The 17781-nt window shown below is 42.5% G+C and overlaps 2 protein-coding genes across 6 annotated transcripts in view; both read left to right on the plus strand.

The window, feature by feature from the left end:
• The window catches only part of tiam2a (TIAM Rac1 associated GEF 2a), a 232047-nt gene extending 229504 nt beyond the window's left edge, over window positions 1–2543 (plus strand). The window contains exon 22 of one of the 2 annotated variants that reach the window (XR_011886842.1): window positions 2458–2543. The gene's annotated coding sequence lies outside the window, so the exon portion shown is untranslated. The remainder of the gene's footprint in view (window positions 1–2457) is intronic. The other variant, XR_011886843.1, reaches the window with a different exon arrangement.
• A 13965-nt stretch (window positions 2544–16508) lies between these two features.
• Window positions 16509–17781, plus strand: part of LOC140201358 (rho guanine nucleotide exchange factor TIAM2-like) — a 278281-nt gene continuing 277008 nt past the window's right edge. For all 4 annotated transcript variants that reach the window (XM_072265342.1, XM_072265339.1, XM_072265341.1 and 1 more), the window contains exon 1: window positions 16509–16688. The gene's annotated coding sequence lies outside the window, so the exon portion shown is untranslated. The remainder of the gene's footprint in view (window positions 16689–17781) is intronic.

Below are 17781 nucleotides of genomic sequence, written 5' to 3' on the forward strand. Positions count from 1 at the left end.
GAATTGTTTGTATTTTGACTGCCACCAACACTAAAAAATATTGTTCTAATTAAAAGTAAAAATGTTTGGGACATCTCAAGGATATAAAAGATACCTATCCTTAATAATGTTTCCAAAGTAGTATCTCCTAACATTGAAGCTCAATATTTCAACTTAGTGTTAAGGAAATACCGTTCAAATAGATTACCTCTGACTGGTTCCCAAAGTCACAGTAGTTTATGTCATACATACAAAATGCTGGAGGAACTCAGCAGGCCAGGCAACAACTGTGGAAAAGAGTAAACAGTCAACATTTCTGGCCAAGGCCCTTCATCAGGAACGGGAGAGAGGTGACAGGACAGGTCAGAGTAAGAAGGTGGGGGAAGGGGAGGAAAATGCACAGGGTGGTAGGTGATAGTTGAAACCGGTAGGGGGGAGGGGTGAAGTAAAGAGCTGGAAAGTTGATTGGTGAAAGAGATGAAAGGCTGGAGAAGAGGGAATCTGGTAGGAAAGGGTAGAAGGCCATGGAAGAAAGGGAAGGAGGAAAAGCACTGACGATAGTTAAAATCAGGAGAGGGGAAAGAGGGCAATAGTTGAAATGGGGGGGTGATAATTGAAACTGAGAGAGGGGGAGGGGGATATTTCCAGCATCTGAAGATTTTCTTGTGTTTGTCTCACAATATCTATGTGGCAGATTCAATTAAATTTCTGTGCAATGGTGAGCTCTGATATTGGAGATGAGGAACTTGACAATTTCATTGAACTTCAAGTGTAGGTGGTTAGACTGTCATATTGCAGACAATCATGGCTTGAATGTTACTTGACTTTTGCTGAGATTTTGAGATTTATGGATTGGACTTTAGTTCAGACTAGCTGTAGTTCATATTGGTCTCTTTCAGTTCTACGTTTTTTCATGTTCTCACCCATACTTTTTTGTAGCCGATTGGTGGGCTGGGGGTTTGGGGTTTGATGTTCTTGTTGTTGTTTCTCCATATGGGGGTGATCTGTTGGTTTTTGAGCAAGGTAGGGGTTGGGGGATTTGGTGTTTGTGAGTTTTTTCTTCTTTGTCTTTGCTTGTGAGGATGGGGGGGATTGATGTCTTTCTTTCAATTACTTGTAAGGTTTTCTGGTATTTTATGACTATCTGGAGAAGACAAATCTCAGAGTTGTATTCTGCATACATACTTTGATAATAAAATGAATCTTTGCACCTTTGAACAGCCTGCGTCTTGCTTCATGTAAACTTAGACTGCTTCATTTGTGAAGCAGTGATGTGTGGAATTGAACATCAGTCAACATCACTACTTCTGAACCCCTGCTGAAATGAAGGACAATGATTTCCAGCGGTAGGTAGTTGGTCTTGGGGTACTGCCCTGGGGAACTCCTGGGCCAACATTATGGGGCTGGAATCGGTGACCTCCAACAAATGCAGCCATCTTCCTCTGTGCAAATGTATTACCCCAACATGTGCAGTGTTTTCTCTTCGATGACAAACTTTTTTTTCAGTTTTAAAGGTTTAGAGCAATCACTCTTACCCCTTCTCTGATCCTCGGTGTAAAACTGTGATGGTGTTTGGGTCTGATGAAAATCCATACGAAGCACCAGTGGCAAGCCCTGCCGAAAGGTCTCGGCCCAAAATGTCGACTGTACTTTTTTTCCATAGATGCTGCCTGGCCTGCTGAGTTCCTCCAGCGTTTTGTTTGTGTTGAACAGTGGCAAGTACATCAACTGCACCAACACATTCCATCACTTTGCTAATTTGGTTGAGAGCAATTGACTGGGTGATAATTAGTTGCACTTGACTTGTCCTGCATTTTGTGAACCTTTCATATCTGGGCAGTTTTCCACATTGTTGGGTAAATAACAGTGTGACAACTGTATTGGAACAGATTCAAGGATAATTTATGGAGCATTAGTCTTCTGAACTGCAACTCAAGTGTGGTTTGGATTCACAGCCATTTTTGTATCCTGATGAATGGATGGCATGAAGTTACAGTGGCAAAAGAGGCAAGGTTGAAGTGGAACTGGAGTGAATCGGGATGTGCTGAAGGGAATAGACCCAATGGAATGATGGAATAGGAAGGGAGGATGTATATCTAGTGATGACATGTTGGATAGACAGTCTGCAGAAAATAATCAGATCAGTGTGAGGGCTGGGGGAATGGAAGCTGAGAAGAGGCTCTGTTAGCTGTGCCATTGTGTCACCCAAAATCTCCTTAAAATCTATGTTTTTAATAAAGATTGTATTAATTTCTCTTTAAGCAACCGTGTTCCGGCTGGTAACGCTGCTGAAGTTCACTGAGGTGTTTTAACACTTAAGTATTTGTTGTACTGTATCAGACAATATATAAAGTAATTGCTTTTCCTACATTAATATATCTAATGTTAAAGAGAGGTGTAGTTCATAAGTTTCATCTTAAAGAAATGACAAAAAGCTTTAAAATATAATGAATTTATACTTTTTTCTTATTTTCACAGGTAATTTGTTTACATCTAACAGTGTCACTATCACTCCTGGGGCGAACTCGTCATGGATTCCGATGTGGAAGATGAATGTGGAGACTAAGCATGGAGGTAGCAGTGAGTTCAAGGGTCGTCTGGAAGAAATGTGGCCGAATAAACACTGAAAGGAGCTAATTTCAACCTGTGGAAAACTAGCAGAAACCATCTGTCTTTGCACATGCAAGAGTAAAAGTACCAACCTAATAAGAGCTAAAATTTGTGGATCCCAATGACCTGGAGGCAACCAGAGACTGTTCACAAGATTGGAAGAAGTGTAATAACGTATGCATTTTGTAAAACACACAATAATTTTGTCAGACTCCAACACTAAGGCAATATATTTGGGCCCAGTTAGCCATGCAGATTGACTGTAAGCGTATGAAGAACATTTTGGTCAGCTCTTTGCTTCACGGAATCACCAGATGGTCAACTGAATGGATTTGCATGGCAACTCAAAAATATTGCCATACGATTGTGGAACCTCTCCAGAGGTAGATCCCGTAAATGTTTCCAACTCAGAATCTGTACACAAGTATTAAGCCTGCATTGTACAGTATGTCTTAATTTATAAATTTTATTTTTGTAGCAATGCACACTGCTATTGTATATTATGCTTGGATTAAGTAAAAATGAAAACATAATCTATTTTTTACCTAAAGAACTGTAAATGAAATCATTTGTTTTCAGAACTTCTAAACCAAATTCCTTTCACTTATAAGTCCTGTAAAATTGATCTTTAATTGATCTTAGAATCCATAATAGAACATGGGAACATAGAACATAGAATAGTACTGCACATTACAGGCCCTTTGGCCCACAATGTTGTGCCGACCCTGAAACTCTGCCTCCCATTTAACCCCTCAACTTAAATTCCTCCATATACCTGTCTAGTAATATCTTAAACTTCACTAGTGTATCTGACTCAGGCAGTGCATTCCACACAACAACCACTCTCTGAGTAAAAAAAACCTTCCTCTGATATCCCCCTTGAACTTCCCACCCCTTACCTTAAAGCCATGTTCTCTTGTATTGAGCAGTGGTGCCCTGGGGAAGAGGTGTTGTCTATCCACTCTATCTATTCCTCTTATTATCTTGTACACCTCCATCATGTCTCCTCTCATGCTCCTTCTCTCCAAAGAGTAAAGCCCGAGCTCCCTTAATCCCTGATCATAATGCATACTCTCTAAACCAGGCAGCATCCTGGTAAATTTCCTCTGTACCCTTTCCAATGCTTCCACATCCTTCCTATAGTGAGGTGACCAGAACTGGACACAGTACTCCAAGTGTGGCCTAACCAGAGCTTTATAGAGCTGCATCATTACATCGCGACTGTTAAACTCTATCCCTTGACTTATGAAAGCTAACACCCCATAAGCTTTCTTAACTACCCTATCCACCTGTGAGGCAACTTTTAGGGGTCTGTGGACATGTACCCCCAGATCCCTCTGCTCCTCCACACTACCAAGTATCCTGCCAGTTACTCTGCCTTGGAGTTTGTCCTTCCAAAGTGTACCACCTCACACTTCTCTGGGTTGAACTCCATCTGCCACTTCTTAGCCAACTTCTGCATCTTATCAATGTCTCTCTGCAATCTTTGACAATCCTCTACACTATCTACAACACCACCAACCTTTGTGTCGTCTGCAAACTTGTCAACCCACCCTTCTACTCCCACATCCAGGTCGCTAATAAAAATCACGAAAAGTAGAGGTCCCAGAACAGATCCTTGTGGGACACCACTAGTCACAACCCTCCAATCTGAATGTACTCCCTCCATCACGACCCTCTGCCTTCTGCAGGCAAGCCAATTCTGAATCCACCTGGCCAAACTTCCCTGGATCCCATGCCTTCTGACTTTCTTAATAAGCCTACCGTGTGGAACCTTGTCAAATGCCTTACTAAAATCCATGTAGATCACATCCACTGCACTAACCTCATCTATATGCCTGGTCACCTCCTCAAAGAACTCTATCAGGCTTGTTAGACACGATCTGCCCTTCACAAAGCCATGCTGACTGTCCCTGATCAGACCATGATTCTCTAAATGCCCAGAGATCCTATCTCTAAGAACCTTTTCCAACAGCTTTCCCACCACAGACGTAAGGCTCACTGATCTATAATTACCCGGACTATCCCTACTACCTTTTTTGAACAAGGGGACAATGTTCGCCTCCCTCCAATCTTCTGGTACCATTCTCGTGGACAACGAGGACATAAAGATCCTAGCCAGAGGCTCAAAAATCTCTTCCCTCGCCTCATGGAGCAGCGTGGGGAATATTCCGTCAGGCCCCAGGGACTTATCCATCCTAATGTATTTTAACAACTCCAACACCTCTTCTCCCTTAATAGCAACATGCTCCAGAACATCTACCTCACTCATATTGTCCTCACCATCATCAAGTTCCCTCTCATTGGTGAATACCGAAGAGAAGTATTCATTGAGGACCTCGCTCACTTCCACAGCCTCCAGGCACATCTTCCCACCTTTACCTCTAATCAGTCCTACCTTCACTCCTGTCATCCTTTTATTCTTCACATAATTTCAGAATGCCTTGGGGTTTTCCTTTACCCTTCTCGCCAAGGCCTTCTCATGCCCCCTTCTTGCTCTTCTCAGCCTCTTCTTAAGCTCCTTTCTTGCTACCCTATATTCCTCAATAGACCCATCTGATCCTTGCTTCCTAAACCTCATGTATGCTGCCTTCTACCACCTGACTAGATTTTCCACCTCACTTGTCATCCATGGTTCCTTCACCCTACCATTCTTTATCTTCCTCACCGGGACAAATTTATCCCTAACATCCTGCAAGAGATCCCTAAACATCAACCACATGTCCATAGTACATTTCCCTGCAAAAACATCATCCTAATTCACACCCGCAAGTTCTAGCCTTATAGTCTCATAATTTGCACTTCCCCAATTAAAAATTTTCCTGTCCCCTCTGATTCTATCCTTTTCCATGATAATGCTAAAGGCCAGGGAGCAGTGGTCACTGTCCCCCAGATGCTCACCCACTGAGAGACCTGTGACCTGACCCGGTTCGTTACCTAACGCAGGTTCAGGAAACAGAAGATGTTGCAACTGCACATCTGGTCAGGGAGCATTTTCTATAAAGAGGCAAAGGATGAAATGGAACTATAGATCAGGACAACTGTGTGTTGCAATGATGTGGTGCTGTTGAGCAGAGTTTGAGAGTACACACAGTATTTAGCTCACAGATTGCAATGCAGTATGCGGTGTTTTCAGCAATGCTAAATTGCAGAGCAGACTCAATGGGTCATATGGTTTAATTCTGCTCCTATGTTGTATAGTCTAAATAGACCTTTTGGGAAGGAAATAGGCAGTGTGGCCTATTATTAATACAGATCAAATTGGTTAGCATGGGTGCTGAGGAGTTGACGGTAAATCAGAGGATTTTAAAAAAATTTCAGGAAATTAAGAAGCTTTTGAAAAGCATTTTGTTTGTAGTTTTAATGGTGTGCACTTGTCAAACTGCATTGACAGGCTAGATAAAGCAGTCCTGATTGGCCCGAAACATTGACTGTTTATTTCTTTCCATAGATGCTGCCTGTTTTGCTGAGTTCCTTCAGCATTTTGTGTGTATTCCTCAATATTTCCAGCACTGTATTTAATTAAAGCAGCTAGTCTTTCCCGATGCATTATGTATACTTAAAAGCACACATATCTCCTTCCTTTTGATTTGCTATAATTTGGAGGGAGTGGGGTGCAGGAGTGCAGCACCTCTGTAAATTGTCGTCCTTTCTGGAAGGTCTGGATGCAGAATACTGCACAGATGGCTTCGTAACCCGTAATGATTATTTGAAGGCCATTTAACTTGAATCATTAACTCTATAGGGATGCCCCACCTTCTGTCAATCTCAATGAGATTTATTCATTGACAACTCCCCCCACTCTAGTATGCAGTTTATATTGTTTGCACAATATCTACCAGTCATGTCAAAGCTACAGCTATCCTTGAGGCAAAGTTATATATCTTTGATGTTTCTGTTATCTATGCTGATTAAATTCTCAGATAACTTAAAGAAATGTTGCTTTGGTGTAACATCTCTAAATAGCTGATGGAATACAGAACAGAACAAATGCTGTCACAATAGAAGAGAAAAAAAGAGTGATTTTATTTATAATTAAAATGGGTATGTAAAATGTGATAGTATCAAACTGGAGTGAGTGATGTGTGAGCTGAGGAAACATCATCACTGGAAAGAGTCCTAATGATGATGAGAACAACAGGAATTCTGCAGATGCTGGAAATTCAAGCAACACACATCAAAGTTGCTGGTGAACACAGCAGGCCAGGCGGCATCTCTAGGAAGAGGTACAGTCAACGTTTCAGGCCGAGACCCTTCGTCAGGACTAACTGAAGGAAGAGTGAGTAAGGGATTTGAAAGTTGGAGGGGAAAGGGGAGATCCAAAATGATAGGAGAAGACAGGAGGGGGAGGGATGGAGCCAAGAGCTGGACAGGTGATAGGCAAAGGGGATATGAGAGGGTCATGGGACAGGAGGTTTGGGGAGAAAGACAAGGGAGGGGGGACCCAGAGGATGGGCAAGGCGTATAGTCAGAGGGACAGAGGGAGAAAAAGGAGAGTGAGAGAAAGAATGTGTGTATAAAAATAAATAACGGATGGGGTACGAGGGGGAGGTGGGGCATTAGCGGAAGTTAAAGAAGTCAATGTTCATGCCATCAGGTTGGAGGCTACCCAGATGGAATATAAGGTGTTGTTCCTCCAACCTGAGTGTGGCTTCATCTTTACAGTAGAGGAAGCCGTGGATAGACATGTCAAAATGGGAATGGGATGTGGAATTAAAATGTGTGGCCACTGGGAGATCCTGCTTTCTCTGGCGAACAGAGCGTAGGTGTTCAGCAAAGCGGTCTCCCAGTCTGCATCGGGTCTCGCCAACATATAAAAGGCCACATCGGGAGCACTGGACGCAGTATATCACCCCAGCCGATTCACATGTGAAGTGTCGCCTCACCTGGAAGGACTGTTTGGGGCCCTGAATGATGGTAAGGGAGGAAGTGTAAGGGCATGTGTAGCACTTGTTCCGCTTACACGGATAAGTGCCAGGAGGGAGATCAGTGGGGAGGAATGGGGGGGACGAATGGACAATGATGATGATGAGCTTGGCTTACTTTTCTGAATGTGTTTTGAGATATTTGAATTGGAAATGGTTTATTATTGTCTCTAAAGACATGGACTAAGTTAGGCCATTTGACCCATCGACTCTGCTCCACATGTATGAGTTACCCGTACAATATACTGTGAAGAGCTTGCCTTGAGCACGATTCATACAAATCGAATCATTGCACGATGCATTGAAGTAGTACAAGGTAAACAATAATAGATTGCAAAATAAAGTGTAACAGCTACAGAGAAAGTGCAGTACAAGTAAACAATGAAATGCAAGATCATAACAAGACCGATTGGGAGATCCAGAGGCCATCTTATCATCCCAGGTTTTCAAGAATATGACTTTTCAAAGATGCAGAGAAGTACATAAAACTCCTTTCTTAATTGAATTATCAGAATTTGGACTAACGTTAAGTAAATTATATTATTCAGTTTAACTCTGCTATTTATTGTGTTTATGATGATTTTTGAAATCAAGGAAAATACAGATAAATATAGTAAATGTCCCTTTTAACTTATAGTGATGTTTTGAGAAGTTAGCTGTGGGCTATTAATTGTCTCTCTGACCTAGATATTATTTTACATAACACAGTGTTTCTGATGTACCACCTTTAGGAACTGAATCTGAAACCCATTTGCCAAGCAGGTTCAAATACTCTGTTTGGCTCATACAGTCTGCTAATTAGTTTTGTTTCTTGCAGATGTATGGCTTAAGTATGTACAGAGGTTGCTGAAATATACAGGGACATTAAAAGACATGCAACATATGTAAGAGGGCAAATCCCACAGAAACACTATGGAGACCGGCTTCTGCATTACTGAAAGGGAATGAACCTATTTTGATCCATGGGCATCGAATATGACAAGTTAATCTTCTGTTAAGTAACCATCTAGATCTCTGAGTAAAAGCTGCTCTCATCTCTGCTCTAGATATTCTGGAAATGACTTGAGAGGGAAACTTTTTTCTCCATTTATTGCATATAAATGTCAGATCATCTGGAAAACTTCTGTTAGCCGTTGTCTTGCACTGTTTCAGAGAAAACAATCCTTTAACCAAGTTCTCCTCATAACTAATCCTTCGTAACATCCTGCTAAATTGCATCTGCACCCTTTCTTAAACCCTTTGCATTTTTCCAAAAATACAGTGCCTTGAGTTAACAGCAGAAGTTCAGATAAGTCCTAACTTATGATGGGTAAGATAACCAAGATCCCTTGGCTTTTATGTTTTATTAAAACGTGTAATGCATATGGTTTTTTATCCACCATTGTTATTGATAGATGAACAGAGAGACATTGTTACTTTTAATAGACACCAATGCCTGTTTGTTCTTCCACCAATTTCAAATCTGTGTCATTTGCACCAATCCATGTTTCTATATTAGTCTTCAATTAAAATGTGTCTAAATAGAAGTCGTCTGCCATGCTTCTACCTACTTCACCATTGTATGGTTGGTATTTTGAAGAATTAACCTGCCTTTTGAATATAAAGGGATCAAGAAATATGGTGATAGTATAGGAAATTGGCACTGATGTAAAAGATCAATTATAATCGTATTAATTGGTTTACCTATGGATAGAGCTGCAAAATAAGAAGGGGATGATCACATTGTTGGGATTGTACCATAGACTGCCAAATACTGAATGGGAATTAGAAGAACAAATATACAAGGGAGGTTGTGCAGAGTTGTAAGAATAACAGGACTGTCATAGTAGGGGATTTTTAATTTCCTGACATAGGATGTGACTGTCATACTCATTAGGGCTTAAATAGGGTAGAATTTGCTAAGTCTGCTATTTTCAGCAATATATAGAGGGTCTTACTAGAGAGAGGGGAAAGTTCAACAACACCTTGGGTAATAGAGCTGAGCAAGAGACTGAGGTGACAGTAGGGGTGTACTTTGGGATCAGTGACCATAGTTCTATTAGTTTTTTAATACAGTAGTTATGTTAAGGGACAGAACTGGTGCACAGGTTCAAGTTTTAAACTGTGGCAAGGCGAATTTTGATGGTACGAGACAAAAGTTTGCAAAGGTTGACTGCAGTGAGTTGTTTGCGGACCACATGCAAGAGGGAGACTTTTAAAGGAGAGATAGGGAGATCTCAAGGTCTGCATGTTCTGCTAGTGAAAGACAGGAGGTATTGTGACCCTAGTCAGGAAAGCAAAAGAAACACAGTTAAGGTATGGGTAATAGCGATCGAGTGAATATTTGGAGGGGAAGAATGGATGCAAGAGTGTACTCAAGAAGAAAATAAAGGGGCAAAAAGGAAGCATGAGATAGCTTTAGCAAAGAAGATTAAGGAAAATCCTTTGTACTTTTATACACATGCTAAGAGAAAAAGGGTAACTAGGGAGAGAAAATAGGGCCCCTCAAAGATCAAAGAGGATGTCTTTGTATGGAGCGGCAGGAGATGGGTGAGGTCCTCAAGGAAGATTTCTCTTCTATTTTCACTGTGGAGAAAGACGTGAAGACTTTAGAACAAGGAAATGTAAATGGGAAGGTCTTGGGGATAATCTACATTACAGTAGAGGAGGTGCTGGATGTCTTAAAAGGAGTGAAGGTAGACAAATCTCCAGAGGCTAACCAGATATTTTCAAAAACTCTGGGAGGCAAGAGAAGAAATTGTGGGACCCTGACTGAGTCGTTGGCATCATCGTTAGCCATGGGTGAGGTGCCAATATTCTGTAAGGTAGCAAATATAGCCTTTATTTCCAAATGGATACAAAGAAAAACCTAGGAACTAGAGGCCAATATGTCTAACAACGGTGATAGATAAGTTGCTGGAGAGGCTTCTGAGGGATAAGATATACATTCATCTGGAAAGACTGGTGTGGATTAGGAATAGTCAGCATGGTGTTGTGCATGGGTGATCATGTCTTATGAACTTGACTGAGATTTTTTTGATGATGTGATCAAAAATGTAGATGAGGGTAGTAGACATGTTTTACAAGGCCCTTTACAGGGGTCCATGTTGTAGCTTGCACTGGGAGGGAAGTTGGCATGGAATCCAAGGAGAGCTGGCTAATTGGATACACAATTGACTTGCTGGTGAAGGTAGGAGTTTCTTGGAATGGAGGCCTGTGACCAGTGGGCCTCAGGGCTTGTTTTTTTTTGTTTGTTATTTATATCAACGATGTGGATAAAAACATACAAGGCACAGTTAGTAAGTTTGCAGATGACATTAAAATAGGTAGTATAGTGGAGAATGAAGGTTTGCAAAATTTACAGGGTTATGTTCATTAATTGAGTAAGTGGGCTGAGGAGTGATAAATGGAATTTAATTTGGATAAGTGTGGGGTATTGTACTTTGGAAGGCAAACCCAGGTAGGACTTTTGCAGTGAATGGTAGGCTCCTGCAAGAGGACCAGGGCTGGGAAATGAATATTCAAGAGTATACGTCCTATCGAAATGACAGACAGGTGAGCAGAGGGGGTGGAGTGGCTCTGTTGGTGAGGAATGAAATTCAGTCCCTTGCGAGGGGTGACATAGAATGAGGAGATGTAGAGTCAGTATGGATAGAACTGGGAAACTGTAAGGGCAAAAAGACCCTAATGGGAGATATCTACAGGCCCCCAAAAAGTAGCCTGGATATAGGGTGCAAGTTGAATCAAGAGTTAGAATTGGCATGTTGCGAAGGTAATGCAATGGTTGTTATGGGGGATTTCAACATGCAGGTAGACTGGGAAAATTAGGTTGGTACTAGGCCCCAAGAAAGGGAGTTTGTGGAATGCCTCCGAGATGGATTCTTAGAGCAGCTTGTACTGGAGCCTACCAGGGAGAAGGCAATTCTGGATCTAGTGTTGTGTAATGAACCGGATTTGATAAGGGAACTCGAGGTAATGGAGCCATTAGGAGGTAGTGACCATAATATGATAAGTTTTAATCTACAACTTGAGAGGTAGAAGGGAAAATCGGAAGTGTCAGTATTACAGTTGAACAAAGGGGATATTGGAGCCATGAGGGAGGAGCTAGCCAAAGTTGACTGGAAAGACGCCCTAGCAGGGATGACAGTGGAACAACAATGGCAGTTATTTCTGGGAATAATACAGAATGTGCAGGATCAGTTCATTCCAAAGAGGAAGAAAGATTCTAAGAGGAGTAAGGTGTGACCGTGGCTGACAAGGGAAGTCAAGGACAGTATAAAAATAAAAGAGAAAAAGTATAACATAGCAAAGATGAGCGGGAAGCCAGAGGATTGGGAAACTTTTGATGAGCAACAGAAGAGAACTAAAAAGGCAATATGCGGAGAAAAGATGAGGTACGAAGGGAAGCTAGCCAAGAATATGAAAGAGGATAGTAAAAGCTTCTTTAGGTATGTGAAGAGGAAAAAATTAGTTAAGACCAGAGTTGGGCCCTTGAAGACAGAAACGGGTGAATTTATTGTGGAGCACAAAGAAATGGCAGACGAGTTGAACAGGTACTTTGGATCTGTCTTCACTAGGAAAGACACAAACGATCTCCCAGAAGTAATAGTGGCCAGAGAACCTAAGGTAACGGAGGAACTGAAGGAAATTTATATTAGGCAGAAAATGGTGTTGGACAGACTGATGGGACTGAAGGCTGATAAATCCCCAGGGCCTGATGGTCTGCATCCCAGGGTACCTAATGAGGTGGCTCTAGAAATCATGGACGCATTGGTAATCCTTTTCCAATGTTCTATAGATTCAGGATCAGTTCCTGTGGACAGGAGGGTAGCTAATGTTATCCCGCGTTTTAAGAAAGGAGGGAGAGAGAAAACCAGTTAGCCTGACATCAGTGATGGGGAAGATGCTAGAGTCGGTTATAAGAGATGAAATAGCAGCACATTTGGATAGCAGTAACAGGATCGGTCCGAGTCAGCATGGATTTAGAAGGGGAAATCATGCTTGACTAATTTTCTGGAATTTTTTGAGGATGTAACTATGAAAATGGACCAGGGAGAGACAGTGGATGTAGTGCAACTGGACTTTTAGAAAGCCTTTGATAAGGTCCCACATAGGAGATTAGTGGGCAAAATTGGAGCACGTGGTATTGGAGGTAGGGTACTGACATGGATAGAAAATTGGTTGGCAGACAGGAAACAAAGAGTAGGGATTAACAGGTCCCTTTCAGAATGGCAGGCAGTGACTAGTGGGGTACTGCAAGGCTTGGTGCTGGGACTGCAGCTATTTACAATATACATTAATGATTTAGATGAAGGGATTAAAAGTGACATTAGCAAATTTGCAGATGACACAAAGCTGGGTGGCAATGTGAACTGTGAGGTGGATGTTATGAGAATGCAGGGTGACTTGGACAGGTTGGGTGAGTGGGCAGATGCATGGCAGATGCAGTTTAATGTAGATAAATGTGAGGTTATCCACTTTGGTGGCAAGAACAGGAAGGCAGATTACGATCTGAATGGTGTCAAGCTAGGAAAAGGGGAGGTACAATGAGATCTAGGTGTCCTTGTTCATCAGTCACTGAAAGTAAGCATACAGGTACAGCAGGCAGTGAAGAAAGCTAATGGCATGTTGGCCTTCATATCAAGGGCAGTTGAGTATAGGAGCAAAGAGGTCCTTCTGTAGTTGTACAGGACCCTGGTGAGACCACACCTATTGTGTGCAGTTTTGGTCTCCAAATTTGAGGAAGGACATTCTTCCTATTGAGGGAGTGTAGCGTAGTAATGGTGGGACTGTCATATGTTAAAAGATTGGAGAGACTGGGCTTGTATACACTGGAATTTAGAACGATGAGAGGGGATCTGATTTAAACATATAAGATTATTAAAGGATTGGACATGCTAGAGGCAGGAAACATGTACCCGATATTGGGTGAGTCCAGAACCAGAGGCCACAGTTTAAGAATAAGGGGTAGGCCATTTAGAATGGAGTTGAGGAAAAACTTTTTCACCCAGAGAGTTGTGGATCTGTGGAATGCTCTGCCCCAGAAGGCAGTGGAGGCAAATTCTCTGGATGCTTTCAAGAAAGAGTTAGATAGAGCTCTTAAAGATAGTGGAGTCAAGGGATATGGGGAGAAGGCAGGGACGGGCTACTGATTGTGGATGATCAGCCATGATCACAGTGAATGGTGGTGCTGGCTTGAAGGGCCAAATGGTCTACTCCTGCACCTATTGTCTATTGTATTGTTGTACAACAGAGGGTCCTTGGAGTACAAGTACATGGTTCACCAAGTGTGGATTCAGTAGTAGACAAATTGGAGAAGCAGGCTTTTGGTATGCTGGCCTTCATAAGTGAGGACACTGAGTATAAAACTAGGGATGTCATTATGTAGTTGTACAGGACACAGATGAGGCTGCATTTGGAGTATTGTGTTCAGTTTTGGTCGCCCTGCTATAGAAGGATTTTATTAAACTGGAAAGACTTAACGAGGATGCTGCCAGGACTTGAGGGACTAAGCTGGACAGGCTGGGACATTATTGCATTGAGCAGAGGAGACTGAGCAGTGATCTTCTTGAGATGTAGGAAATCACGAGGGGCAGAGATAGGGTAAATGCGCAATCTTTTTCTCAGAGCTGGGAATTAAGAACTAGACACAGAGGTATAAGGTGAGAGGGAAAGATTTAAGAGGAAATTGAGGGGTAACTTTTTTTTAAACACGAGGGATATCTATGTGGAATCAGCTGCCAGAAGTAGTTGAGGCAGGCACAATGACAACTTTTAAAAGGTAGTTGGAGAAGTACATGGATCAGAAAGGTCTTGAAGGTTATGGGTCAAGCACTGGCAAATGGAATTAGTGTGAATGGGGTATCTTGGACTGCATGAAACAGTGGAGACAAAGGGCCTGCATCCATCCATAGAACTCCCTGGCAATGAATGGTAGAGCAGGCACAAGATCAAGATGGCTTATTCTTTCTTTCACTTCTTATGTCCATTACTTTCTATTATACAGCTGAGTTTGATTCTGCTACAGTCCTTTTTGCTGATAAAAAATTGTGACTCTTGATTACCAGCAACAATGTGAAAAACTTTCTCCTATCATTGGTGGTTATTTCTTGTCACTCAGTGAATGTCATATCCACAGCACTCTTTTCTCAACTTAATAAATTGAAATAACATTTCTTCAAGCTATTGTATCATAAGTTCTAGAGGCAGATGATGCATCGGAGATAGAAGTGCTTCATTATTCACATGGAGAACATGGAATGCAACCAGGCATCCGGTCAGGCAGCTCCTGGACCATCTGTGGAAAGTTCTGCAGTCCCCACATTGGCCTCCCCAGTCACCTCACAAGCCACCATAGTGCAATGTAACCCAATACTTGTGGGACTGCTTGAGAACATTGGGTGTATATGTGAAATAAAACCAACACATGTTGGAATTAAAAACAGAAAATGCTGGAAAAACTCAGCAGGCATGGCACCACCTGCTCAAAAGCAGTGTTTCCGGTCTGCGATCCTTCCTCAGAATTGGGAATTTTCATCAAATGTTGGAACTAGATGAGGGCTGTTCAAACAAGTTTGATTGGCGCTGGGAAATTCTGCTTTTGGCAAATGTCGAGCACCTCTGCTCCATCTGCCAAAAGTGGAAATATCTGGTGAACAACCATTTTAATTCTTATCCCCATTCCTGTTCCAATATTGTCAGTCCATGACCTTCTCCTTTGCCATGATGAGACCACGCTCAAGGTGGGGGAGCATCTCCTCATATTCCATCTAGGTAGCCTCCAACTTGATGGCATGAACATCGATTTCTCCTCCCCATAACTTTCTTTTCCCTGCCCCTTCTCTAGTCTTTTTTCCCCACTCTGGCCTCTTACCTCTTCTTCTCACCTGCCTGTCACCTCACCCCAGTGCCTCTTCAGAATTAGAATCAGAATTAGGTTTATTATCACCAGCATGTGTCGTGAAATTTGTTAACTTAGCAGCAGCAGTTCAATGCAATACATAATATAGAAGAAAAAAACAAAGTAGTAATAAGTAAATTAATTACAGTATACGTATATTTAATAGATTCAAAATTGTGCAAAAAATATATATTTTAAAAATGAGGCAGTGTACCATGGTTCAATGTCCATTTAGAAATCGGATGGCAGAGGGGAAGAAGCTGTTCCTGAATCGCTGAGTGTGTGCCTTCAGGCTTCTGTACCTCCTTCCTGATGGTAACAGTGAGAAAAGGGTATGCCCTGGGTACTGGAGGTCTTTAATAATGGACGCTTCCCTTTCTCCCATCGTCCACACTCCTCGCCTTTCAGCTTTTTCTAGCTCTTTACTTTTCCCACCCACCTAGTTTCACCTATCACCTTCTAGCTGGTCCTCCTTTCCCTCTCCCCACCCTTTTATTCTGGCGTCTACCCCCTTCCTTTCCAGTCCCAGACAAGGGTCTTGGCCGAAGCATCGACTGTTTATCATTTCCACAGAGGCTGCCTGACCTGCTGAGTTCCTCCAGCACTTGGTGTGTGTCGTTGTGGAATTAAAACGTGCGGGGTACAATAAAAAGGCGCATTTGTCACAGAAGTGCAGTTAAGTAGTTTAAGATATGCAAACTACCAGATAAAGGTGTCAATTTTATAACTGACGGTCAGACAGAACCTGTAGAAACAAATTATAGAACACAAAAGAATATGCTGATAAAGGGTGGGGTGGAGATTCAAACAACAAGAAAGGTGAGAAAATGCTGGTAATGGCACCTAATTACTTGGGTTCAGCCTATCTTCCCACGGTACAATGAATCGCCATTGATTTGAAATAAAGTAACACCCAAGTATTTGCAACACTCATATTCAAGAAAACTCAGCTGTAGTTCTCAGTGCGTGACGTCATACGCATGGAGGGCGGGAACGAGGGCAATTCAAACAAATGAGAGAGCAAGTTCGGATGATGGACAGTTCAGAGCTACCAATGAACATGTGGACATGCGCTCGCGTGCCGGGGCTACCGTGGACTCATTGTCGGGGGAAATTTTGGCGAGTATGGGGTAAAAAATCAGGCCGGTAGCGAATGGCTGGGTGTACACATTGGGACACCTACTGTACGACTGAGTGAGGCATGTATTCCATCCTTACATGAAAGGAAAGAAAGGAAAAGAGTGCCTCTCATATTTGTCCCTTGGTGAAAGTCTGCAAGTTTCTTTCGGCAGCTGGTAAGTTTGACACCAGATTTGTTACCGCAGAGCCCTGACTTTGTTGCTTTCAAAAGCTCCCTTTGTTGCCACTCCACTGTTCCTTTTCAGGCGGCTGCCAGTCTCCATGCTCCTGAGGAAGTTGTGCATTGTTTTTTTCAATCCTTCAAACTTTCGGAGATTCCGTCGTTTATCAGCCAGCCTGTTCATCAGTGCCCAATTCCGACAAACACGATCTTCGCGAGTTTCAGGCGGAGCCGCTTTGTTTGGGGAGGGGTGTCTCCGGGAAGGTTACTATGCTCTCGTCCCCCCTCCCCGGACTGCAGCACGTTGTTTACCTTCAGTAAGGACCAAAGTAACTCTGAAAGTGACGCGAAGTGTGTGCCCAGGGAGGGAGCGGCGGAAAGCCGAGCCGTTACCTGGCGAAGTCACGGACTGTGGGGGATGGGAGCTCTGCCCTGCTCCTCCGGTATTTTATGATGCGTTTTCACGGAACCGTTGGACTGAAATCATATCAGCGTTTATTTCTTACTACAAGGGCAGAGAGCGGTGTTTTTAGAAGTGGAAAACAGTTCCGATTGGTTCGTGCCGTTTAATTTTCAAAAGAGCTGGGGTTTTTTCTCTCTCTCTGCGCTGCTTGGAATGCCCTCTCAGGTTTTACCAGCATTTTGTTTTGAATGATTGTGAATGTGCGGGATGGAGAAAAAAAGAGACGGCGATAAGCCCGTTGAAGAGAAAGTCTGAAGTGTGTTTGAAAGCGGTGGATTGGACGGATCGGAGCCAGGGACAGCAATGTAGTGACAGCGGTCTGCATGGTGCGTGCCGAGAGGAAATTCCTACTCTGAAGAACGTGGCACTACATCAGGACACATTATTCCAATTAGATCTATATTACAGTCTTGGGTGGTGGAGGAATGATCTCGCCGACATGCTGTTTATTTTTTAAATTGTTTTTTTAAACTGAGTTTTTTTAAAAGTGCAGTTTGAAACTTTCGGAAAAGATCAGAAGGACCGTGACATTCTTTGTTTCGGGTACATCCTTCCCTATGTTCTAATTTTGAAATAAAATAATTTCTTGTAAAGTACGTTTTAAACTGTAACTCTTCAGACTATC

This window comes from Mobula birostris, chromosome 8 (assembly GCF_030028105.1).
Source record: "Mobula birostris isolate sMobBir1 chromosome 8, sMobBir1.hap1, whole genome shotgun sequence".
NCBI classification, from domain to species: Eukaryota; Metazoa; Chordata; class Chondrichthyes; order Myliobatiformes; family Myliobatidae; genus Mobula; species Mobula birostris.